This window comes from Ictidomys tridecemlineatus, unplaced genomic scaffold, assembly GCF_052094955.1.
Source record: "Ictidomys tridecemlineatus isolate mIctTri1 unplaced genomic scaffold, mIctTri1.hap1 Scaffold_291, whole genome shotgun sequence".
Classification (NCBI taxonomy): Eukaryota; Metazoa; Chordata; class Mammalia; order Rodentia; family Sciuridae; genus Ictidomys; species Ictidomys tridecemlineatus.
The window spans coordinates 141,191-166,398 of NW_027522370.1; the positions used below are offsets into that span (position 1 = coordinate 141,191).

Sequence of the window (25,208 nt, forward strand, 5' to 3'; positions counted from 1 at the left end):
AAAACAGCATTGTATTCCCACACTGACAATGAATGAATGGGCTGGGTAGTGGCTCAATGGCAAAGGGGGCAAAGCGCTTGCCTCGAATTTCCAAAGCGGTGGGTAAAAAATAAATGAACGCCAGCAAAAAGGAAATAAAAAAACTTTATCAATATATGAATTCTTATTCAAAAACATCTGCTCTGCATTTTTCAGGATATCTGTCAGATGATCCCTCATCCTTTACCTCTTCAAAACAATTTTTCCCCAAAGTTGGGAGTCATGGAACGTGTCTTAGTCATCTCTCTTCTGAACCTATGCAAGAGGTGTCTTGGATGTGTAGGATGTAATCTTGCTGAGGATCAAGGTCTGATCTGGGGCCAGCTTGGGAAGCTTTGCTGGTGATATCACATAATAAGAACTTGTTAAAATTCAAATGCATGCATGAACAAATAATATAGAACCAAAAGATATTATGATTAAAGGTGAAGAAGAAGCAAATAGGGCTGGGTGTGAGGCACTGGCTTAGATTCTCAGTACCAGATACAAACAAATGAATAAAATAAAGTTCCAGAGACACCTTACAGAGCTCAGGCTCTTCCCAGATGCACTGCAGCTGGGGCCCAGTGTAGCCTGATTTCATCCTGCCACCAGCGGGATGCTCAGGCCCAGCCCAGGACTGCTTTCACTCACCTGCCACAAGCAGACCTGCCAGAGCTCATGTACAGTCCAGATCTGACCCCACCGACCTACACAGGCGGCCAGACACAGGGTGGGCTTGCATGCATCCCTCAACCAGGAGAACTGCACCTAACTCAGGTCCAGCCCAGGACCACCTTCACACACCAGCACACACGCACTGAAGCTCAGGATCTGCCCAGATCAGCCTTACCAACCTCCATGGAGTGTGGGAAAAGGTAGGTCTGGATCCATCCCAACATTGGCCGACCCTCCCTGGAACTGAGACTCAGGCCAGGACTGCCTCTTCCCACTGGCAAACCACTGTAGGAGCTCAGATCCAGTCCAGATCCATCCTTCTCCTCCACGGGAGAAGGGGCCCAGGGTAGCCTGAATCCATCCACTCATGGTGAGACTGGCGCCAAAGCTCAGGTCATGCCCAGGTCTGCCTCCACCCACAAGAAGCTCCCTCCAGAGCTCAGGTTTGGACCAGGACAGACTTCCACAGACAGACACTCCCCAGTGGCCAATCACAGCCTAGATCAGCCTTGACGACCTGAATGGAGCCCAGAGTAGTCCCCAGTCCTTCCTGCCACCAGCAGACCCCCCCCCCAGATTCTAAGGCTCCCCCCAGATAAGCCTTGCAGATGTGCACAGGAGCCTGGGCACAAGGTAGCCCTGGGAATATATGGCCACCACCAGACCTTCACCTGAGCTCAGGTTCGCCCCAGGACTGACTCAGCCCACAGCAGGCCCCTACCAGAGCTCATACACATCCCAGATCGGCCTTGCTGACCTGCAAAGGACCCACAGCAAGGAGAGGCCTGGTTCCACACCACCACCTGCAAAACCCCACCAGAGCTCCAGCTCTGCCCAGATCAAACTCGATGACCTGGCAGGAGATGGAACTCCACCCCAGGGTAGCCCAAGTTCATCCAGTCACCATGAGACTGACACCCAAGCTTAGGCTCCGCCTAGGACTAACTCTGCCCCCTGGCAGTCAGACTTAGAAGTTCATCCCCAGCCCAGATCAGCCTCTCCCATAGTTGTGGGAGCCTGGCCCAAAGCAGGCCTGGGACCAACTGCCAAAAACAGGCCCCAAGCAGTGTTCAGGCTAGACATAGGACAGCCTCTGCCTACAAGCAGAAACCTGCCAGAGCTCATCCATGGCCCAGATTGACCTCACTGACCTGCTCCAGAGCCCAGCATGGGGAGACCCAGTTCCATGCCGCCATCTGCAGAACCCCACCAGAGCTCCAGCTCTGCCCATATCTAACTTGACAACATGGCAGGAGACGGAGCCCAAGCCCAGGGTAGTCCAAGTCCATTCAGGCACCAAGAGACTGGCACCTGAGCTCAGACTCCAACCACAACTGACTCTGCCCACTGACAGACAGTAGCAGAAATTCTGCCCCAGTCCAGATCAGCCTCACTGACAGGCACAGGAGCCTGGCCAAGGTAGTCTTGGGACCAACTGCCACAAGCAGACCCCTAACAGAGCTCAATCTGGCCCAAAGTAGGCCTGGGATCAACTGCCACAAGCAGGCCCCAAGCAGAGCTCAGGCCAGACACAGGACCGCCTTCTCCCAAAGGCAGAGCCCTGCTAGAGCTCATCCATGGCCAAGATCAGCCTAGCTGACAGGCACAGGAGCCCGGGCAAGGGGAGGCTGGGTTCCATCCTGCTACCTGAAGAACCCCACCAGAACTCTAGCTCTGCCCAGATCCAACTGGAGGACCTGGCAGGAGACAGAGCCTGAGCCCAAATTCATTCAGTCACCATGAGACTGGCACCAGAGCTCAGACTGACTCCGCCCACTAACAGTTGCTAAAGTTAAGCCCCAACCCAGATCAGCCTTGCTGACAGATGCAGAAGCCTGGCCCAAGGTAGGCCTGGGACCAATGCCCCCAGTAGGCCCCCAGTAGACCTCAGGCCAGACACAAGACAGCCTCCAACTATAGGCAGACCCCTGTCTGAGCTAACATGTGGCTCAGATCTGCCTTGATGACTTGTGCAAGAGCCCTGGCAAGGGTAGGCTGGGTTCCATCCCTCCCCCGGCTGACCTTGGCTCTGCTGAAGTCCTCCTGGCTTGCCTGCACAGGAGACACATGGAAGGGTAAGCCTGGCTCCTTCCTCCACCAGCAACCCCCCGCTGGAGCTCAGGCTCCTCCAAGATCTTGAGGATGTGAACAGGAGAGCTAGCAAGGATAGGACTGGTTGCATCCTGCCACAGGCAGTACCCCAACTCCTCCAGCTCTGCCCAGTTCTGCCTCACTGACCTCAGGGTAGCGCGAGTCCATCCAGTCAACCAGGAGACTGGTACTGGTGCCTAGGTTTGGCCCAGGACTGCCTCCGTCCACCAGCAACTACCACTGGAGCTCAGATTTCTCCAGGACGAAGTCTGTCTACTGGAAGACACCCACCAACCTCAAAAACCTGAGCAAAGCCCGAGCCCAGTGTTGGCCCGGTTCCTTCCCACCACCGACAGACCCCCGCTGGAGCTCAAGCTCTGCCCAGATCTGCCTCGCCCACTTGCACAGGAGCCCAAGCACAGGGTAGCCCTGGGTCCATACTGCCACAGTGGAACCCCCCCATACTAGCCTGCAGGCTCTGCCAGGAATGCCTGTGCCCACCCGCAGACCCTGCTGGGGATCAGGCTTGACCTAGGACTGCCTCCACTCACTAGCAGCTCCCGCTGGAATTCAGGCATCGCCCAGAACCAGCTCTACCCACTACCAGACACCCATGGGGTGTCAGACCAGACCCAGACCAGCATCCAGGACCTGAGCAGGAGCAGGAGCAAAGAGTAAACCCTGGTACTTCCCGCCACCTGCAGACTGCAGCCAGAGCTCAGGCTCCGCCCAGATTCACCTTGCCAGCATGCATGGGATCCCCGGCCCAGGGTAGCCCCGGATCCATACGCCCGCCATCATAAGACCCTCACCAGAGCTCAAGCTCAACCCAGGCCTGCCTCCACCCACTGGCAGCTCCCACCAGAACTCAGGCTCAGCCCAGGACCACCTGGGCCCACCGCCAGACACCCATGGGGGGGCTCAGTCCATCAGCACAACAGCCTCAATGACCTGAACGGGAGCCAGAATGCAGGGTAAGCCCGGGTCCTTCCCGCCACTGGGAGACCCCGGCCAGAGCTCAGGATGGGTCCAGATCTACCTTGCCAATGTGCACAGGAGCCCGGGCACAGGGTAGGCCCGAGTTCATCCTGCTACCGCCAGGCCACCAGAGCTCAGGCTAGGCCCAAGACTGACTCCACCCACTGGCAGATCCCCTCCAGAGGTCATACATGGCCCAGATCCACCTCAGCAACCTCTGCAGAAGCTGGAACCCACATTAGGCTAGGTTCCATCCCGCCAGCCAGCAGACCTAAACAGGAATTCAAGCTCTACCCACATAGGCCTTGCCATCATGCAAGGGAGCCTAGGCACAGCGTAGCACTGGTACATCCGCGCCAGCTCCAGACCCCTCACTGGAGCTCAGGCTCAGCCCAGGACTGAATCCGCCCAGCAGCAAACTCCTCCAGAACTCAGGCTCAGCCGAGATCATACTGCCTGACCTGCAAGTGAGGTGAGGCAAAGGATAGCCTGGGTGCTTCCAGTCACACAAGACTCCCTCAGGAGCTCAGGCTCCACCCAGTACTGACTCCGCCCACTGTCAGACCCCTCCAGAGCTCAGGCTCAGCCCAGGACTGATTCAGCCCACTGGTAGACACCTGCCAGAGTCCAGCCCTAGCCCAGGTTAGCCTCGCTGACAAGCATGGGAGCCTGGCCCAAGGTAGGCCTGGGACCATCCTGCTACTGGCCAATCCCCACCAGATCTCAGGATAGACCCAGGACCACCTCCGCCCATAGTCAGACACCTTCAGGAGCTCAGGCTCAGCTCAGATCAGCCTAGTCCACCTGCGTGGGATCCCGGGCAAGGGTAGGCACAGCAGCCATCCAGTAGAGAGCCCAGGAGAGAGACCTCCAATGGCCTGGGGCCTCAGGAAAGGAGTCTTAGAGGACAAGAGGCTGAGTCACAGGGAAGGCCAGGGAGGCAGAGGCAGGTGGAGGGTCAGCAGCAGGCACCACCCAGCACAAGCACAAGCTGACCTGCAGACCAGGGCACCAGGTGGGCAGGACAGGGAGACCTGCCCAGCCAGAGGCAGACAGAAAAGAAACTTAAGGAAGGTGCCCAGAGGAAAATCAGTGGAAATTCTCCTCAGTTCTGGCCAGAAGGCTCCATCCTCCAAATCCACGAACACAACTGTCATCACTAGATCCAGCACATCAAGGACACCGGCAGCAAGCCACAGAGCGCAACAGCCCAGCTTCTGAGTGAACAGTCGGGGGGCGGGGGTTCACCCTAACACACAAATTACTGTGAAGTTCATGAAATGATGACTCAGTTCCTGGCCATGGGGAAAAGGCAAATCAAAACCCCTGGTGACATAGGAGACATTTCACATTACCCAAGAACGGCCAGCTCAAAAAGCTAGGCAGGGCCAGGATGTGGGGCAGCTGGACAGCACATGCCCGCCTTGACATGCCTTGCACACTGACATGAGCCTTGTGCACACACACTGGGACAAGAGTGCTCCTGAAGCTAAGATGACGCACTCGATGGTCCAGCACCAGACATCCAAGAGCCACGGGCATACCTGCCCAGACCACGGGCAACACAGGAGTCCCCAGCAGCTTCCTCCACAACAACCCAAAGATGAAACCCAAAGACAGAGACCACAGGATCATCCATCAATAACCAGGGGAAGGGACAGACTGCGGCATACTGACCAGGTGAAAGTTCACCTGGCAACAACAAAGGCATGATCCTCGGTCATGCCACATCCCAACACAGGATGTGCGCCCTGACACTGAGAGCACCCCCAACCCGTCCATCTGGAACTCTAGGCCACGGAGGGAGAGCGGAGCTCCAGCAGAAACAGGAGATGGACTGAAAAGCCTCCACCTGACCTGAGGTGTGGCCCTGCACCCGTCCAAGTCACTGAACGTGCTCAAGTCACTGAACGTGCTCATGATCCTGTGCATTTCTCTGACATTTCTACCTCCGTTCAATTACGGAGTTTTGAGATGACCGTCAGAGTGCAAACCACGCATCATGGAGCAGTGGACATCAGCTCATGCCTTACCATGCAGGTCGCACTGGCCTCGTTCACATGCCACGGCCATGTGCACACAGTGTCCTTGGTCACCTGAAGCCTGATGCTCCACTCTGCAGCCGGGTTCTTTGCAAGGGGCAGCAGAGGGCGCACCAGGCACGGGGTGCCCTCTATAAGCACCACGCGGCCACTCACCGCCCCCCCCCCCCCCGTTATAAATGATGCAGTTGTGCAAGATCCACTTGGCGTCAGCTAGGAAGGCCTCTGTGCAGCCGTACATTTTCTTTTTAGTGTTCTAAGAACAGAAGCCACGGGGCACAGAAAGAAGTGGCTCCACACCCAGCAGAACCACTTGCTCCTCACCCCATCCTCTCACCACCACTCACCAAATTGATTAAGGCTCATCCACTCATTTCCCATGATCCTGGGAGATCTATGAACCAATTTTAAAAAATTCACCACTGAATTCATCACAGGAACTTGAATTTTGTCATCTTAACGCAGCTGTCATTTGTTAAGAGGTTCCTTCCTAGAAGAGGTTGATTTCTCTATTTGTATTTATTATAAAGACAGGTCTCACATGAGCCTCCTGAAAACTCAAGGAAGCACACATCACTATCCCCACTTCACACAACGCTATGCCAACAGTATGAAAAATGTATCCTCTTCTTCTTTGGTGGGACTATTAGGGAAGAACCCAGGGGCACTCTACCACTCAGCCACATCCTCAGTCCTTTTATTCAGTTTTTATATCATTTTGAGTCTGGGTCTCACTAAGTTGCTGAGGCTGGCCTTGAATTTGCAATCCTCCTACCTCAGCCACCTGAGTCACTGGGATGTCAGGTGTGCACCAACATACCCAGCAATATGTCCTCTTCATAGATACTTTTCATTACCCATATTGATATCAGCACCATGGTGGTGTGCATGATCTAAAGTGTTACAAGTATAATTTTCACCATGGAATTTTAGCATGAACTTGGAAAAACACCTTCAGGCATTAACAAAATAGCCTTATCATCTGAGAAGCCGATTCTAAGAAACCACGTCCTTATTGCCAATCTGGAGGTTTCCTAGCGACTTAAATGTTCTCTTCTTCCTTCCTGCTGCTCTCATTAGCACCTCCAAAAGAAAGAGAAGAGGACATAAGGCGCAAATTGATCAAATCACTAATTCCTAGAAGTATGGCTCTTTCAAGTAGAAGCTGGAATCACTCCCAGAAGAGCAGGGAGCACATCTCCCAGGACACCCTCATCCTCTGGAAGGACGTCACAGAGGAAACAAAGTGAGAGGACCAAGAGTTCTTCTCTCCAAATAAAACTGATCTAACTTGGAAGTGAGGAGCTGCCTTGGCATCTCCACACCTGGGGCCAACACAGGAGGCTCTGAGACAGAGGCCAGCATTTTCCAGTGTACAAAGGTCCATGGGGTGGATAATATATTCTGTGTAGTCGGGATACTGTTCCAAGGAAATGGGCTTCTGGAATGCATTTGTCTGTAAGAGAAAAGGTACACATGCACAGGCCAGGAAGACCATGCTCCAACCAACATGGGATCGAGAAGCTGAAGAGAACCTCTCTGAAACTGCCAGGAGGAGGCCATAGGCAGCTCCACTGGCCACCATCCCAGGCTGCCTGGATGTTGATAATCCTGGGCCCAGATGAACTGGTTGGGGTTTTGTTATTTGCTTTACTATCAACATACACCCAAGTAGCAGGTTCTGTCCCCTTCCAGTGAGGCTGAGAGTCCCAACACACCAGGGGTCACTTTAGAGCTAGGCCACACCTAAAGGAATTCATCACCACCTAAAGATGACACATCAGAAAAAGTCTTTTGGGTGCCAACAGATGTTTCTGATACGATGGGAAATTTAGACAGTGAGATTTTGTTCCTGTTTTCAGAGGTCAAATTGCCTTCAGTACAAGAAGTGTGCAAAAAGTCTTTACCTTCACCCATTTGCTTAAGCTCTAACTTGACTCAGCTCAAGATGGCTGGGTAGTATTTATTTAGCATTTTTTTTCTTTTTAAATCCAAAGATTTAATTAAATACCAAATTATACCCAAGCAAAGAATTGGGACAGATTTCCTTTTGCAATCACCTGTGTTCACTTCAATACAGAATGAAAGTTTGACCACTGTAAATTTAAAAAATGCTCCAGAGCAGGGGTATGGCTCATGGGAAAGGCACTTGCCTAGCGTGTGCCAGGCCCTGAGTTCCAGAATAGAGATTTCAACAAAATCGGTGACTTTACACCAAACAGGGTGAGAAAGTAAAAGCTTTTTTCTATGTGTCCTTTGGTTTAAAACTTGACAGAGTTGACAAATCTAAATACTCTGTCTTTTTGTAAATAGTCATCACGTTCAATCACTCCACAGTAAAAAAAAAAAAAAAAAGAAGAAAGAAAAAAGAAAAAAAGAAATTAAAAGATTTTTTCTTTTCTTGTGGTTCCAAGGATTGAACCCAGGGCCTCACACATACTAGGCAAGCTCCTTCCCTGGCCCAAGATTTTTTGTTTTTTAACTAAACTAAAGCTACTAGCACAGTTTTGCTTCCATCAATTGAGATTTAATTCAAGAGATAAATAGGTAACTAATTCAATATCTAATTGGCACATCTTAAATTTTTTCATCATAACAAATTTCAGAATATCTCAAAGCAAAACTTTTATTTGTTTAAAGAAACAAAACCATAGTGGTCACTAAATGCAGTGAGATACTCGGCTACTTGACTTAGAAAGCAAATCATAAAGGAGGGACCCATCCTTAAGCTTCTTTAGATTCATCTGGAGGGAGACAGAGTCATAATATGTCCATTGTGTCATCATATTATTTTTGACAGAAGACATTCCTCTGCCATTTTCCTGAAAACTATCATAATAATAACAGACACACCTAGGGTATGGCAGGCACTCCCAGCAGGGTGCCATGTGAAGGCACAGCCAAGCCTGGCAGCCTTGCTGTCATACAGTTTCCAAAAGTAGCAAAGGCTATTCAGCAGAACTCATTTCACAATTGACGGAACTAACCAGATTCTCACCCATTATGGAAATCCCCCTGGTTCCACACTAGACCTCAGTTATAAATAAACAGGGATGTCCTCCTCTCCCTGAAGCAGAATTCCATCCAGGCTGAGGGAAGGAGCACACAGCCCTCAGGGCCAAGGGACTGTGAAGTTCTACTTCTCAACCCATCCGGACTTTAAGGCCCCACTGACTACTGAACCTCATGCTATTTCCTGACCTTGGGGACATGGAGAGCTCACTACAGAGAACTCACTGAATGGCACCGTACCTGATGTTTACTTGACAGATTTAAAATGGGAACACACAAGACAAGTCCAAAGAGCCCGGAGAGGGATTTGAAAAGCAAAGCCAATGAGCAACTTGGAAAGCTGCTAACAGAACTAAACGGAGTCTTATCTTCATTTACGCTTACACCAGTGGACCAATCCTCTTACCCCTGGCTGTTTCATTTTTTTAATGGCAAACTTGAGCAGGTAGGAGAGCTGTTCAATGGTGAGCATTGTCGTGGCTTTGCTCTGGGTCTCAATGCACTCTGCTACTGTAATCTTCTATGAGTCAAAAATCATACACACACATCTGGTTAGAAAAAAGAAAATCACAGAGCTATGGGTTTTTCTCCTTCTACTTTTTATTTTCTTTTCTTTTTTTAACATACACATAAAAAGAGATTTCCATCTAAATGTTAATAGATGTTTCCCTTGGCAAGGACTCCAATCTACCAGACCAAAATATACTGATTCTGTGGGTAGACATTAGAAAGCAACCAGCCCACTGACTACCTTACAAGGAAGTGTCTCCAGCTCAGACAGATGACAGGATCTGGGGAAGGTTGGGGGAGATGGGAATCTGGAAAAGCATCCTTATCCCAACCTCGGTTCTCAAGAAGGGGATGTGAATGGGAAGGTCACCGATGCATTTGGGGGGGGGATCTCCTCCCAAGATGAACTTTCTTTTTTTTTTTTTTTTTTAAAGAGAGAGTGAGAGAGAGAGGGGGACAGAGAGAGAGAATTTTAACATTTATTTATTTTTTCTTAGTTCTCGGCGGACACAACATCTTTGTTGGTATGTGGTGCTGCTGAGGATCGAACCCGGGCTGCACGCAAGGTAGGCGAGCGCACTACCGCTTGAGCCACATCCCCAGCCCCCCAAGATGAACTTTCATCAGCTGCTTATCTCGAGCCTCTTGAGACCAGAGATATTGTGCAGGAACATGGCCCAGCACTGTCTGATGGCAAGAGACAGGGCTCCCTGCAGGAAGAACATGGGAGTGGGAGTAGACTAATAATTAATAGGACTCCATTGTTCATCAGCACTGATGTGAACTCACTTGGGATTCATGGGCACATTTCCAAAGGGCAGAATCTACCTGTCTGTCCACAAAGGCAAGAGATGTCATTTCACATGGGAAAGTCCCATCAAAGAGGAGACAGAAATCATGGAAAGTAGATTCTGCAATGGGACTGTGATATCATATCTTGGGGATTCAGAAGGCCCATGTCTCAGCAACAACAAAAATAGCATCCGCTCCTAAGTCATGCAATGTTCCTCAGCCATCTGTAAAAGGAGCGTGGATAATTTTTCTTGGATAATTTGGACTGTTTCCACTCTTCACTTCTTTGGGAACTCTCAGATGTGTCTGGTTGGTTGTTGAGGAGAAGGACCACCCAAGAGTCACTAGGAAGTTAGAAAGGCTGCATGATGCACGCATCTCATCTCTGGGCTACCAGAGCCTGAATAGCAAGTCTTGCCAGCAGCCTACCTTACCAGGCAACCCTGGAAGAAAATCAGGCTGTGGATCATGCACGCAGAAGTCCTGATTGTTTGAATTGCAGTTTGTTTGTGGGCTCCACCCAAGGAGAACACTCGGGTTACATGCCCAACTGTCCCTCACTCCCTCACCCCCTGCTCCTACTTCCCGACTGGCACTGCCTGGAAGTGCTATATGAAGCCCTTAGGAAGCCTTTGTTGCATAGGAACTGAGGAACGGAAGCTCACCCTGAGGCCAGGGTAAATCAGCTGGAGAATGAGGATAAAATCCTTTTGCTAGACAAAGAGATGCCAGAAGAATCTTCCTCTTAGAGGACCACTACTTGTTCTGCAATGGGATAAAACAAGTGGGAACAGTCGCTTAGGACCAAAGAACACTGGTGGAGGGTCCAGGTCTTGTTCTAGGTGTAGGAGAACAAGATCTGGCTCCAAACACAGGCAGGCATGGGTGGGCAACACCCAGCCCATCTCTGTCTCCGTGGAAGAGTGACCAAGGGAACCAGCAGCCACCTTCCAGCCATTTCAGAGGCAGAGTGCCATCCCAGGGTCTTCACCAGACCAACTCGATGCCTGATTGCTTTTCACCTATTTTCTATTTTCCTCCTTTCCCTGCACAGAAGTAGCTGCAGGGACACTATCTGTGTCTTGTTTTCTTTTTCCACAGAAAACATGTGGGCAGCCTCTCCAGGGCTCCCCAGACACATCTTCATGTGCAATCTGAGGCCAACGTGCCTTGGGATCCAAAAGACATTCTACACCAAATTACTTTCAGATGATTCTCTTGTTTTTAGCATTTGAAAGAGCCTCCTAGTCCATAGTTGCCAAGAACAGATGCTGCCAAAGAATGCTGCAAGTCCAGGGACTGGATAGCTTCAAGCAGCTCTTGGCTACCCACGAAGTCTACGCTACTTTCACTGTCCCCCTGCTCTGCCCAGGCTGCACCTTTGCCCAGAAGGTTCCCACAGAGGGAGGCAGGGCCCACCTCCATCAGCTACTTCTCAAATCTCAGGGGGGGGGGCCTTTCAGGCCTGGACATTTAAAATGGAACACCCTGTGGCTCCTGAACTCCCTACTCCCCCTCTTCAATTTGCACCTTTCTTCAAACTCAATATTTCTAACTTTATTTTCACTTTTGTCCTTTTCTGTTAAAAGGAAAGTGATCTGTGCCTACTTTTCTGAGCACTATCCCATCTCTGTTAGAAATATTTGTTGTATGAAAGAAAGACTCAGATGGCACAGCCACCACCCATAACACAGGGCCCAAACTGGGCATCCCAGGTCGGCGGCACACCCAAGAGAAGCTGTGCAAGAGTGTTTCAGACCATGTGAACTGTTAGCGGTTCAAAAGTTATCATGTAAGATGTGCATTCCAGAAGAAGAAAGGTAGTAGCAGATGTCAAAATGATTCAAAGACTGAAGAAGAACCCAGACAATATTCCATGTGATCATTTCTCCAAGAGCTGCAGGACCACAGCCAGGGACAGATGCTGGACCAAAAGAGGGGTGGCCAGGACAGAAAGGGTGGGAGGCAAGAAATATCTTTTTTTCCCCTTATCTGGATTATTAGAAAGTTTGTAAGTCAAAGGAAGAGAAGAGAGGAAACAAAGCAGGTAATGTATTCATTCGTTGGGAACTAACCTCACATTCAGGACAAAACCAGTCCCCCTCTGGTTCCGATGTCAGTCTCAGACACTTAGCGTGATAAACCCAGGGACAGAGCTCACAGCAAAGGACTTGGCCTTCCCAGTGACAAACCCAGCAATAGAAATCAATCCGTCCATTCTGTGGTATAACATCAACAGGGTCTGTGGTGAGTGGCTGCTTCATACAGTAAAACGGACCATGTCTTAGTTATGACTGAAATGTAGGCAAGAAAGACAGATTTGGTTTCAAAACAAATGTGCATTCTCAAGAGGAATTTGAACAAGTACATCAATAACAACACAAGAAAATCACAGCATTTCACATCTGCTAAACAGTCGAGCTAGCTGCACTTCCTCTACTGTCCACAACATTAGCAGGTCATTGGATAATTATGAGGGTCTTTCTCCCTCCCATTTTAAAAGGCCACAGATTGAACACTAGTGTCTCAGAGTCACCATGCGGCCCTGGCATATGTAGGTACAAATTTTAACTACCACTAAACAGCCGCATGACCTTGGACGGGTCTCCCCACCTCTGGGCCTCAGTTTTCTCATCTGTAAAATGAAGGTGAGATACCTAACATCACGGGATTATTGGGCTGTGTTCAAATGAGAGGATAGAATGTATGGAATTAACACAGTGCTACCATCACCAATGTCATCCCCACGGTTAAGAGCACAACGTACACAAGTTCTTGGTAGTGGGGAGGGAACCCAGGGAACCCACCTATATGGCAGGCAATAGCTCTACCACTGAGCTACGTCCCCAGCCCAATATAAAGTATTTTAAAGGTCTTCTTAAATTCCCACCCTGGGGCCAAGTGTTCTCCACCAGGAGGATCCCAAGTTCAAAGCCAGCCTCAGCAACTTAGCGAGGCCCTAAGAAACTCATGGAGACCCTGTCTCTAAAGAAAATATTAAAAATGGCTAGGGATGGTGTGGCTCAGTTCAACATCCCTGGATTCAATCCCCAATACCAAAAATATAATAATATTTTTTTTCCTTTAAATTCCCCCTGGGGATACAGCTCAGTAGAAGAGCTGTATCCCCAGGGGTAGTAGTTCAGCCTTCAGGAGGCCCTGGGTCTGATAAGTACCACCATAGAAGAAAAAAAACAGAAAAACAGAAAGCTTCCCTCTAAAAGTCCTGAACTCCCAATATATGAAAAACAGAAAAAAAGTGCCTGCACTTAAACTTGGCTCAGCTCTTGATAATAACAGGTCTCCATCAAAAATGGAAATGCATGGTTTGCTTTTCTTACAAGGCCAGAATGGCTTTCTTTCAGAACACTGGAACACAGAAAAAAACCAAGGGGGTGGGGGGAGAAATGGACATAAGTCAAAAGTCAGAAAACTGTTAATCCCACCCCCCCACACACCAGAGATGAAAGGGATGAGCAGAGCTGACTGCTTGTGACCCTATAGGGAGGGATGTGGAGTACGCTGAAGGCTGACATTAGCTCAGCCTGACACTAGCTCAGCTCAGTGTCTGCAGGGAAGATTCTACTCAGCCTGGGGTTGCTGGATTCTGCTAAGTGCTTTAGTCTAAATCTTTGTGTCTCCCTCAAAAGTCCCAAGTTGGTATCTTCCAGAAGGCAGGGCCTCTGAGCACTGATGAATGGGCCTTATCCAGGAGAATACCAGAGGCCCTCACCCTCTACCACAGGACACCCTCTATCACACCTCTATCACAGAACACAACTGTGATGGCACTTGATCTCGACTTCCAGCCTCCAGAAATTCCTGCTGTTGGTAGGTCACCCAGCCCATGGTGCTTTGTCATAGCCAATCAAACAGCTAAGACAATTAGTGTTTATAAGAACCCAGAAATGCAAGCTTTTATTTGAAATCTCATGATCCTCAGAGGTTGGTGACTGACAGAAATCATGACATATTGGTCAAAACAACATATGGGGAAGGGGAGGGAAAGGAAAGGTAGGTATCCAGGGGCTGAGGCTGGGGCTCAGCGGTAGAGCTCTCATCTAGCATGTGCGAGGCCCTGGGACCACATAAAAATAAGTAAATGAAATAATGGTATTGTGTCCAAGTACTTCTAAAAAAAATTTTTTTTAAAGTAGGTATCCAGTATCATTTCTTATAAATTCCCTATGAGGAAAACAGAGATTGCACATGAAGAATATTGGCCCTACTCTGCCAGCATTTAAAAAAAAATGCTGTTCGGAATGACAGGGTCAAAGGTCAGGGACATCTTCCAGTTTCAATGAAGGTCACTCCATCTTTGCTAACAAAAGTCTCTGGGCCTTTGTGCCTTGGAGTTTTGGATCAGAAATGAAAACGTGCAATGGACCGTAGGATGTTTTAGTCCAAAACCCTATTTTAGGACATAAACTGAAGCTCAAAGAGAAAGCCACTGATGTGGCCACCTGGTGATTCCCCCAGCTGCCATGAACTGGAAAGATCCCGTGTCTAAGAGGAGCACCTCCCCTATCTGTGGATACTGGAGAGGACAGGAAGTGTGCTCAGGCCCTGTGTCCCCCGACCTGGCCCTGCTGTGTCCATGGCCGAGTGCCTTCTGCATCCACAAGTTCCCACCCTGTGGCAACATAGCCCTGAACACTCACTCAGGCTGTTCTGTCTGTAGAGCCAGGATCTGAGTCTGCTGGTCCAAAGCAGGGGACACCAACTTACAGACACATCAGTTGGTCATGAGGTTTCTGTGCCACAGAAATGGTCTTCACACAGGGTAAGAAGGCAAAGCAGCAAATACCCGAGTGGATTAGCTTCCAGAGGAAAGAACTGTGAGCAAATCCTTAGAAAACAGTAGGGACTCCCACAGTGAGTGTACATGAGTGTGCATGGGTGTGCATGGGCAGAGGGAGGAGACAGGAAAGGACAGCTTCTGGCCAGGAAGGACATCTGCTCTCAGGACTCCCTGGGAACTGGAAAGGGAGTGTTGGCTCAGGAAGCCAAACTGGTGGTTTAATTAAGGGCTGAGGGTTATCTGACCACCATTTTCTTTCTGATAGCTCTGAGGTGGCTCCAGGGCAACTGTAGCGGGTCCTCACCAGCTTCTGGGACAGAAGGAGCAATTCAATCTCTGTGTTTTCAACTGTAAAATGGTGATGCACATGGCCCTTCCTGGCACAAACATTCAGACTGACATAAATGTTTGCAATGGCAGGTGACATGGGGCAAATGCTGCTTTGGTATCATCATGAACGCTTTTTATTTCCCCAAGTAGTTTTTCCAAGTGCCCCTGAAAACACACGTGGGACTCCCCAGTTGCTCCTCCTTCAATAGGATCCCTAACTGACAAGGCAGCTACCAGCCACAGGCAGCCACATCACTTTAAACAGAATGAAAAAACCAAGTTGCTCCCTGACACTGGTCGATTTCGAGGGCTCATGAGCCACATGTGAATGGGTTGACACCAGACGTCAGGGTCTAGGGTACATGTCAAATCATTCTCTGGCGATGGAGCCCAGCTGCACTTTTTGTTTCTGCTCTTGCCCTGTCCTTTAGTCCCGTGAGTTTCCATGACAGCCCTGGGGCCTGAGCAGCAGTGCCAGGATACCCAATTCCATGAAAGAGGAAACCAGACCCATGGAGGTCCACGTGCCCATAGTCACAGAGCCAAGGGCAGAGTTGGCAGTTCACTCTACAATTTTGAGAATGAAAATAGATTTGCGCTGGACACATGCCTCTCCCAGGCCCGGGCACTTAACGTGGCTAGGGCTCTTCCCCTGAAGGCAGCAATATCGTCTAATTCAACCTTCCATCCCCAGGGCCCACTCCAGTGCCTGATAATGCACAGAACAGATGAGCTGGTCACCAGGAACTGCTGCTCAAGAACCACTCAAGGCCCCTTGACCGCACAGTCCACAAAGGGGTGGACACTTCTGCCAGTGAGCCCACAGTGCTCTCACGTTCCCTATTTGGAATGTCTAAGCTGCACCAGAGAATTTTAAAGCCAGAAGGTTCCCTAGATGAGACCCAGGATGGTGAAAAGGTTTTCCCAAGCCTCTGACAATCCTGTCAGCCAAGGAGATGGGGAGCCTGTGCTCAGGGGAAGGAGAGGTGACCCTTGAGCCATGCCTCTATGAGGGGCCATACCCTTCATTTTACAGATGAGAAAACGAGACCACCAGGGAGCTGTGTCGCCCAGCACTGGTCAGCAGGGGAAATCCTCAGGCCACCCGGGAAAACAGTCCTAAGAGTATGGAAACATGAAGCCAAGGAGAAGCCCCAGCCCCTCAAGAGCTATATCCTCATCTCCTCTGAATCACTGCTCTGTCTCCAAACAGATCTGAGAACCCGCTAGAAACCTCACACAGGCCCCTCTGAGCTGCTCTTTCTACACATGCAAATGACAGGCAGCACCAGAGCAGCCTGCTAAACAGATGCTAACCCAGCTCTGAGGAAAAGAGCACTGTTGCCCACTGGCAGCCTGCTGCACGGCCTTACCTGCTCCTTGCTGTTGCTCAGTAAGCCAGGCTTCTTTTTCTTTTTAATTGGGCTTGTTGAGGTGTCCTGCAGCAAGTGGCCATTAGAAGAATGTGGGGGGCTGGGGGAACTTTCTTTTCTGGGCTGTTCTGTCTGCAGAGTCAGGATCTGAAAGAGACACATAAGACCACACATTCTTAAGCACCAGGGTAGCAAGGATCCCATAGGAGGGTGAGTGTGATGTGGTACATTTTTCCCCAAACTAAAGGTCATTTGAAAGTATACTCCTCCTCCTAGAATATACTTGCCGCCCTTTTTATTGTCCAAGGTCAAGGATGTGCATGACTATTTTTTTTGGGGGGGTACTATGGATTTAACCCAGGAGCACTCTGCCATTGAGTTACATCCCCAACCCTTTTTAAAAATTTTATCTTGAGACAGGGTCTTCCCAGGCTGACCTTGACCTTGTGATCCTCCTGCCTCAGCCTCCCAATGAGCTGGGATTACAGGCATGAACCACCACACTCCACTCCTACGTGATATTTTTATGAAATCTTGGTTGGTTGCCAAAACAAAAAAGTTCAGGGCCCACAGGCCGTGATGACATGAGATAAATTTGAGCAACAATCCCACGTTGGGGTGAGAATGAGTCTCCACCTTGCACACTCATCACTGTTCCCAACTGTGTCCCTGTTGACAAGGCTGCAACCAAGCTCCTAGGAGGCGTCACATAGGCGCCTGCTGCTGTTCACATGCCCAAGAACTTCTTTTCCACACCCACAAAAATGGCCAATCAGGAAACGATGAAAGGCAGGTCACCAAGGCCACACACCAGGGCAACGACAGCACCTTTCTCTGTGCAGAAAAGGATAGCTGCTGTGTATGCTCACAGATGACAAAACAGAACGGGTAAAAAGAATGACATTGCCCATTGGAAAGTTCTCCCAGCTTTCAGCAGTGGGCACTCTGAGACCTTCCTCCCAAGAAATCAATACAAATTACGTTCTTATTGATTCTCGCCTGAAAAGTACCAGCCCCCATCTTACCAGACGCCCCTCATTTCTAGCCTCCCTCCCAGTCAGAATTTCAGTGTATCCTTCTACCACCATCCATTCAGTCTTCACCTGCAAGGACCAGAGTCCATCCCGTGCCCCAAGGTGGCCTCCTGGGTTATGGACAATAGTGGCACAGTTTGGCACAGCTGGCATCCTGAAGAGCAGAAGCTACAGACACAGGAGAGTGGAGAGTGCATCCTGCACACCAGGGCTGGGGCAAGATGTAAGATATGGGAAGATGACAATCCCCAAAGATGTTCCTCCTGCAGCTGAGCACGGGGCAAATCTCAGCACGCAAATCACCCTGCACCACATCTCCTGCCTTCAGGGTCCAACACCACTATATGCAAGGCCTCCAAGTGTCTCCCTTTGGTTTGGGAAGGCAGGCAACCTCTAGCAAGTGCACAAGGCCTGACAATGAGTGGACACTCCTGCCTCACCACCAGGCTTCCAGAAAGTTCAGAACCAATGATCAGCAGAGGAAATTCAATACTAACCACAGGTGTCCTGAGGATGAAGAGCCCAGGGTCTGGGGAAGCATCCCACAGACACCAATTGGAGGCCCAGAAAGCCCAAAGGGTTGCCCCCAAGGCACAGGAGCTAGTTAGTGAGAAAGCTAAAAGACAGAACCTGGGGCAGGCTCTGGGAATAGGGACCATCCCCAGGGAAAACGGCTTTCCCAGAAAGGTCCGCTCCACTGTCTGACGGGAAAACTCACTTTATCCACACTGCCTGGCTCCACAGACCCCTCCTGGAGCAGAGCAGGAACAAGAGAATACCACTCAGCCACTGTGTGTTGTGCCCAGACCTGGACAACTTATGTGTCCACGAAGAGCCAGTCCTCAGACACAATGGAATGCTCCAGCCCTTTGAAAAAACAGGCAGCCAGGTGCCGTGACCCACACCTGTCATCCCCAGTGACTCAGGAGGCTGAGGCAGGAGGATGGCAAGTTCGAGACCAGCTTCCACAACTTAGTGAGACCCTGTCTCCAAGTAAAAATTTTAAAAGGCCGGGGATGTTCGAGACCCTAGCATGTTCCCTAGCACTGCAAAACAGAAAGGATTCAAAGGGCACCTCCCCATGAACTGAGATTGCCAAGCTTCGGTGCCACATTGTAAAAGCAACAGGTATCCAGCACATTAAGGGACCCATAAGGATGTGATTATACATCGGTGCTTGTGCATCCTCAGAAGACTCCCATATGAACACAAAAGTACAGCAGGACTCTAAATGGGGACAGGTGGCCGCCTTGGAAGAAGATGTGTAGGGAGCGGAGAGAGATTATTTTTCACTGTACACCTCTGTGTATTGTATTCACTATGTGCCTGAATGACTTTATCAAAATAAGGGAAATTAAAAGTATTTACAAAGTTCAGTTACACATTTAAAAGAAAGAAAGAAAGTCCCTGATGAATGAAGAAGGAGGCCCAATTCAGGATAAAAACATCCCAGGTGGATAAATTTGGGACTGGATTGAGAACCACAGAAGGCACTTGGGATTTGCGCTATGTGACTCTAGTACACCCCCAAATTCTGCTCAAGTGTCAGAGTATAAATGTTTAAGGAAGGTGTTTTGAGCCAGGAGTGGTGGCGCACACCTGTTATCCCATTGACTCAGGAGGCTGAGGCAGGAGGATCACAAGTTCAAAGTTAGCCTCCAAACTTTGCAAGATCTTGTCTCAAAAAATATAAAGGAGCCAGGCCCGGTTGCACACGCATATAATCCTAGCGGCTCAGGAGGCTGAGACAGGAGAATCGAGAGCTCAAAGCCAGCCTCAACAATGGTGAGGTGAGGCGCTAAGAAACTCAGTGAAAACCTGTCTCTAAATAAAACAGGGATGAGCATGTGGCTCAGTGGTCAAGTGCCCCCCAAGTTCAATCCCCAGAACCAAAATAAATAAATAAATAAAAAAGATTAAAAGGGCTGGGGTACAGCTCAGTGGCAAAGCACCCCTGGGTTCCATCCCAGCCACACAAAACACATACATAGAGAGCAATAAGGCAAAGGCTTTGCTTGGTGTGTTTTCAAGTGCATTGTGAGAGAAGAAAAGCTCACCAGTGGGAGAGGGAGTGAAGGTTTTCAATGTTTCTCAAGAGAATTTTGGAAGGGAAGGCTCATCCTCACTGCAAGGACCACCTCAGCACTCTGCCACTCATTTCCATCAGTCCCCAGACACACAGGGTCTGGTGATCAGACTAGCTCAGCCAGTGCTCAGATGGCTGCTGGGGCCGGAGCAGTGCCAGCTCCCCCTGGCACCCTGTTATCTCTGTGACTGAGGTCCCCTGGGGTGATGGCAACCAGCAGAAGTAGCAGCAGAATCACCTGAGAATACACTAGAAATGACAATTTTGGGGCCCTGCTCTGGATCTACAGGATTAGAAACACTGGGGCAGGGCCCAGCCATTCTCTTCAATGGCCTTCCAGGAGATGCTCTGGGTGGTGTGTGGGGGGGGTACTGTGAGGTCTCGGGCCTGGGGAGGCATCTCCTCCACCTCCCATCACCCTGCGGGGGCTGGTATGGGGCTCCACAAACAGAGCCAGGCAAGGTGACCAGGCCGGAAAATGAGGCTACATAAAAAAGAACCCTAGGAAGTGTCTTTCCCTTTCAGAGCCTCAGTGCCTGGTCTGCAAAGTGGGAAAGGAAGAAAGAAAGGGACCCAAGTAGAAGCTCTTCCCTGGAGTACACCACCAACACAAGGCACGTCCTGCACACAGACATTACTCCCTGGTCCGAGCTGCCACAGCCTACTCAGGCTTCTCAGAGGTGTCCTAGAGATCAAGACCACAGGGCCAGAAGATCTCAAAGTCCCTCTGGGACTTCAAAATCCTTTAATTCCATGGGAAAGATTCAGAAAAACACTAGAAATCAATATTCCCATCAACCATTTAGAGTGCCCAACGCAAGTTTGCCCAAGTCCACCAGGATACCAAGAGGAAACTGGGGTCCTGAACTGTGGAAGGACAGGTCTGGCCCAGGGTCACCACACTGAAGAGTATTCCAAACTTTCCAGTCTCAGCAAAACATATAAACCCCAATTGTGGGCTGGGGTTGTAGCTCAAGTGTTAGAGTGCTTGCCTAGTTTATGCAAGGCCCTGGGTTCAATCCCCAGCACCATATAAAACTAAACCAACAAAATAAAGGTATTGTATTCAGGGACAACTAAAGATATTTTTTTAAACATAAATAAATGATTTTAAAAAATTGTCTGTGTTTACAAAGGCCCCGATTCCCCCCAGAGTTAATGAGAGTTGAGTGGCTATATCTAAGGGGCAGAAATTTAATAGCCTCCAATCAGCAGACATATAAGAGCAGGGCCTTCTGTGAAGCCTTTGAGGTAGAAACCTCAGGAAACATCCGCTGGACCCCACACCCTTCAGAGGTCGGAGATGGCGGTCAGCTCTGACGCAAGCCCTTAGCTGAGACCAGGCCTCTGCTGGTGACAAGATGGTGGTAGAAATCTGGCTGTTGTCATAGTAATGAAGCCGCCACGGGGAGCTTTTCCAAAAGGCTGAGTAAATTTCTTTTTTCTCCTTTAATGATTTAATTCTGACGAGGCCATATTGCTAAGCACATTTCATCCACGAACTTGAAAGGATGACAAACCGTCACTTGGACTGTGGCATGGGGAAGGGTTCACCTTTGATCTGAAGGGTTTCTTGGTTCTCTTTCGGTCTGGGTTTTTCTGGCCACCTCTCTGGGTTAGGGAGACTGGTGACTCTATGGGGCTGGCCCACCAGCAACCCTGGGCCCCCACCCGCCCTCCGTGTAGGTCTGGCCTGTGAGGGATCATCTGGGTGAACTGGGCCAGGTAGGGGTAGGGTAATGACTCTGGGATACACATTCAAACTGATTGGTTCGGGCCCTCTATGCCTATGTGACAAGCTGCACAGGGCCCTAGGCTATTAATCAACTAAATGGCTAGTAGGGCATTGTCTTAACTGCCTAAGGAATTTCAGGTTCTGGGTATAGCAGAGGAACTTAACAATACCAGGTCCTTCACTTTTTAACTCAGGCTTTGCAACTTAGAAACTTTACCCTTTCACTTTGTCACATGCAATAAGCACAAGGCACCATTTAAAATGCTTCCCTGTGGTTCCCTCCAGGTCATTTGTCCAAGACAGCACAGCTGCTGAGTGACAGGCTAGGAATTGAACCCAGGCAGTTGTGCTGGCTCTGAGGCCCATGCTGCCCACCCTGGCACCAAAGGACCTTGCCCCAGCAGGGCCTCATCCTTGGCTCCAAGCATGAGGACTTCCTAAGTTAGGGCCCAGGGTTGAACACATGGCTCTTATTTTGCTTTTGTTTTTGTTTTTTCCCCAACAGCTGTGGGGACAGGGAAGGTCCCACAAGGTGTTGCGGGAACTGGGCAAAGGTGGCACACCATTCTCTCCAACGACAGTCGCCCAGGAGCACATTCACCTTCAAATCTTCCAACGGTGGCATCAGAACCTGCCTGGTGTTACAAAAGAGGCTGGGGGCTCCAGGGTCACCTCCCCTCCCTTTCCTGTCTCCACCAAGGCCTCCCGGACAGACCACACCAGGCACCTCATCCCCACCCATGCCCAGGGCCTGACTCAGCACTGGATGCTCTCCTGGGTCTCAGAAATGACACATATTACAGGGAATCGTTGCCTCCCTCCAGGGGAAGGGCTGAAGCTCCAAGTCCCAGGCCTCCTGTTTCTGTGGGTGTTAACATCTGCACAAGCCTGCTGGGGCCTGCATGCAAGATAACTGGGAAAAGCATGTCCACCACTGCATGTCCACCACTGCAGCAGGGTACCCTGGGCAAACTGGAACAACTAGTCATCCTACAGAGTAGAGGCACCAGGTCATAGATGACAAAGACAGGCGGTCAGGAAACTGCTCTCTGGCAATAACAGCCTCCAGAACATAGTTCTGCTCTCCCCAGCAGTGTGACTGTGAGGAAGCGATTCAGCCTCTCTAGGCTGTTCTGTAAGACAGAGATAAGGGGCAGAGTCACCAAAGAAGGAGATGAGTTGATTTTGCTCAGCTTTCAGGAGAAGACTGGGCACAAAGTGAGCTCAATTAAGGAAATATCTCAATCATTGCTCCTTCTCTTCCTCCTCTTCCTCCTCCTCCCCACCACCACCCTGCCCCCAAAGCAGAGCATGCCTTCTCCAAAACACATGTTAAATCAAACAGTTTAAAGTTATCAAAGACACCAGTCTATGTGGAATGTGGAATGAGCCAGGATGGATTTCTGCATTTCAATCAGACCATAAAAATGCAGAATTTCTGGGTAACAGCAGCAGAGGAGGTCAGAGAAGGCCGCACCAAGGCTCAGACAGCTCTCAGTGACCACGGCCCTTGCACAGGCCCTCGCACAGCCTGCCTCAAACGGGACCACCCGCACCTGTCCTTCCAGAAGCAGCGAGTCGGAGCATGGTTGCCCTCCTGGGACATGGAGCAGGGACCCAACCAGCCTCCCACTTCAGGAACCTTGGGGCCTCCACGAGGAGCAACTACTAATAAAAAAAAAAAAGGCCCAGAATTTCCTCCTGGCAGAGAGCAGGAATCAGGGCAAAGGATGGGGGCAGGGAGTGAAACTGTCCTTAGAGAAAAGAATGTTGAGCCTCCAGAAGCATATGAGTCCCCACAGACCTGGGGCAGACTCAGCCTCAGAGCCACAGGAACCCATGGGGAACATGGTGCCCACCCCCCTGGGCCTGCCAGGTCAGAGGACAGCAGCCTCCTCCATGGCCCTGGTGGATCCTCCAGGACGCCCTCGGTGACAGGAGCTTCCCACCCAGAACCGGGAGATGGGGTGAAAGGGAAAACAAGGCAGTGGGATAAGAGGGTCACTTCCCCAGCAACTTGGGCACCACGACCTAAAGTGAGCACAGGAATCAGGGAGGGCACGCTTACCCACCATGGAGGAAGCCTGGTTTCTCTGAGGGCCTGGCCTGTCCTTTTCCAAAGACACAGAGTCTTACTTTGCAGATATTCCTGCTTCCAGCTCCTCGGCAGCCTCTCCCAGGGGGAGGAGGAAGAAGCAGAGGACAGGCTAAGAGTCACCAGTTACCAGGCCAGCCCTGGTCCTGGACATATTAGGTCACCTGATGGGGCAAGGACACCACCACCTCTCTGCAACCAGGCCATCTGGGGCAGAGGCTTGCCTTCATGTCCCTGAGCCTTCACCTCTGATTTATCACTCTCGACAGCAGCACAGCCAAGTTGCAAGTCCTCAGTGCACTGCACCAAAGAGCCATTTATTCAGGTGAAGGTGAATAAACACAAGGAGTCTGAGTTGTTCTGCAGGCCAGGAGTGAGGAGGGGAAGGGCACAGCGGGCAGTCCCTTGTATTTTCAATGTGCTTTCAGTTGTCTTAATAATTGCTTCAAATTGCCTTTGAGTTCTGATGCGCTTCCTGGAAGGGAGAAGCCCATCCTGGTGCGGGAGGAATGACCCTGCCCCTGCACAGCCTCCCCCACTCCACACTCCACAGGGCAAAATGGGATCAAAGGGCAGTATGAATGCAAGAGTTGGACCTGCTTCTGCCCAGGGATGGGGACTGGTTTACAAATGGCTTCTGTATTCAGCTCAGCAGCCTGAGCAACCTCACTTCTCCTTGGAGCTGGATCGAGGCCCCGGGGGAGGAAGAGGCAAGAGCACAGGCCAGGCATCTCCTGCTGGAGAACCAACTTGGTGCAATTTATCAAGAGACAGAGCCCAACTTGCTTCAGGAAAGGACTGACCCCCCCACCCTCAGAGGCCAGGCCTCGAGGCCACTCCAACATGGCACAGAGGGCGGCCAGCCACCTCAGCCAGACCACACAGGCAATGAGGAGGAACCATTTGCCTCAGGCCATCCCAAGGCTGTGGCTCTGCTGGCAGAGACCCATCTGCCTGATTCACGTGGCTGCAGGACTCCGTGCCCACCCCCACTGTGCAGCCGGGCTTCTGGGAAGCTCAGGTGCCCCACGCTTTCAAACGGGGCAGTGCAAGCCATGGCGGCTCAAGGGCCTGTTCAGACACAAAAAGGCAATTCTGTGGCGGCTGCAGCTGAAGCCCAGAAGTGGTTCTGTGAGAAGAAAAGGGAAGAAAGGCTCCTCAGAAAGGAGGTGATGAAGGCCGAGGAGCCGCTGGGAACCGGGCAGCATTCCGCAGGCCTCTGGAAAGTCCCCTTAATGAAGACAAGAGCATGCTGACCAGGAAGAAGGGACAGCACTCCACAGCGAACTCAGGGAACCCATCTGGGGAAGGGAAGATTTCAGATGCAGAACATGGCCTACATTTCATGGAGCCGAGGGAGGGAGGGAGGGAGGGAGGGAGGCTTCCCATCCCTGGGACACCAGTGGGGCGATGCTGAGATGCCCTTCCTACCTCCTACAGGCAAGGCGCGCTCAGAGCAGGCACCAGGGCAGCCACTGCAGTGTGGCCATGGGAGCCCATAACAGGATGCACAGCAGTGCCCACCCACGGGGAATGTGACGCAGACAGAGCATCACGGGTCAGCCACATGGTGGGGTGCAGAGACACATCTGTGTGCTATCAGGGCATAAAGCCCTCAGAAACCAGGCAGCCA

General features: G+C 50.6%; 1 long non-coding RNA gene across 4 annotated transcripts in view; it reads right to left on the reverse strand.

Annotated features, from left to right (window-relative positions):
• LOC144373179 (uncharacterized) overlaps positions 1-23,767 on the reverse strand; it is a 101,422-nt gene extending 77,655 nt beyond the window's left edge. The window contains exons 1-4 of one of the 4 annotated variants that reach the window (XR_013432915.1): positions 23,553-23,763; positions 16,626-16,772; positions 12,197-12,415; positions 9,207-9,339 (exon numbers count right to left, since the gene is read on the reverse strand). This is a non-coding gene — a long non-coding RNA (uncharacterized LOC144373179). Of the gene's footprint in view, positions 1-9,206; positions 9,340-12,196; positions 12,416-16,625; positions 16,773-23,552 lie in introns of those variants that run through there. The other 3 variants (XR_013432917.1, XR_013432916.1, XR_013432914.1) reach the window with 3 other exon arrangements.
• Positions 23,768-25,208: the final 1,441 nt, after the last annotated feature.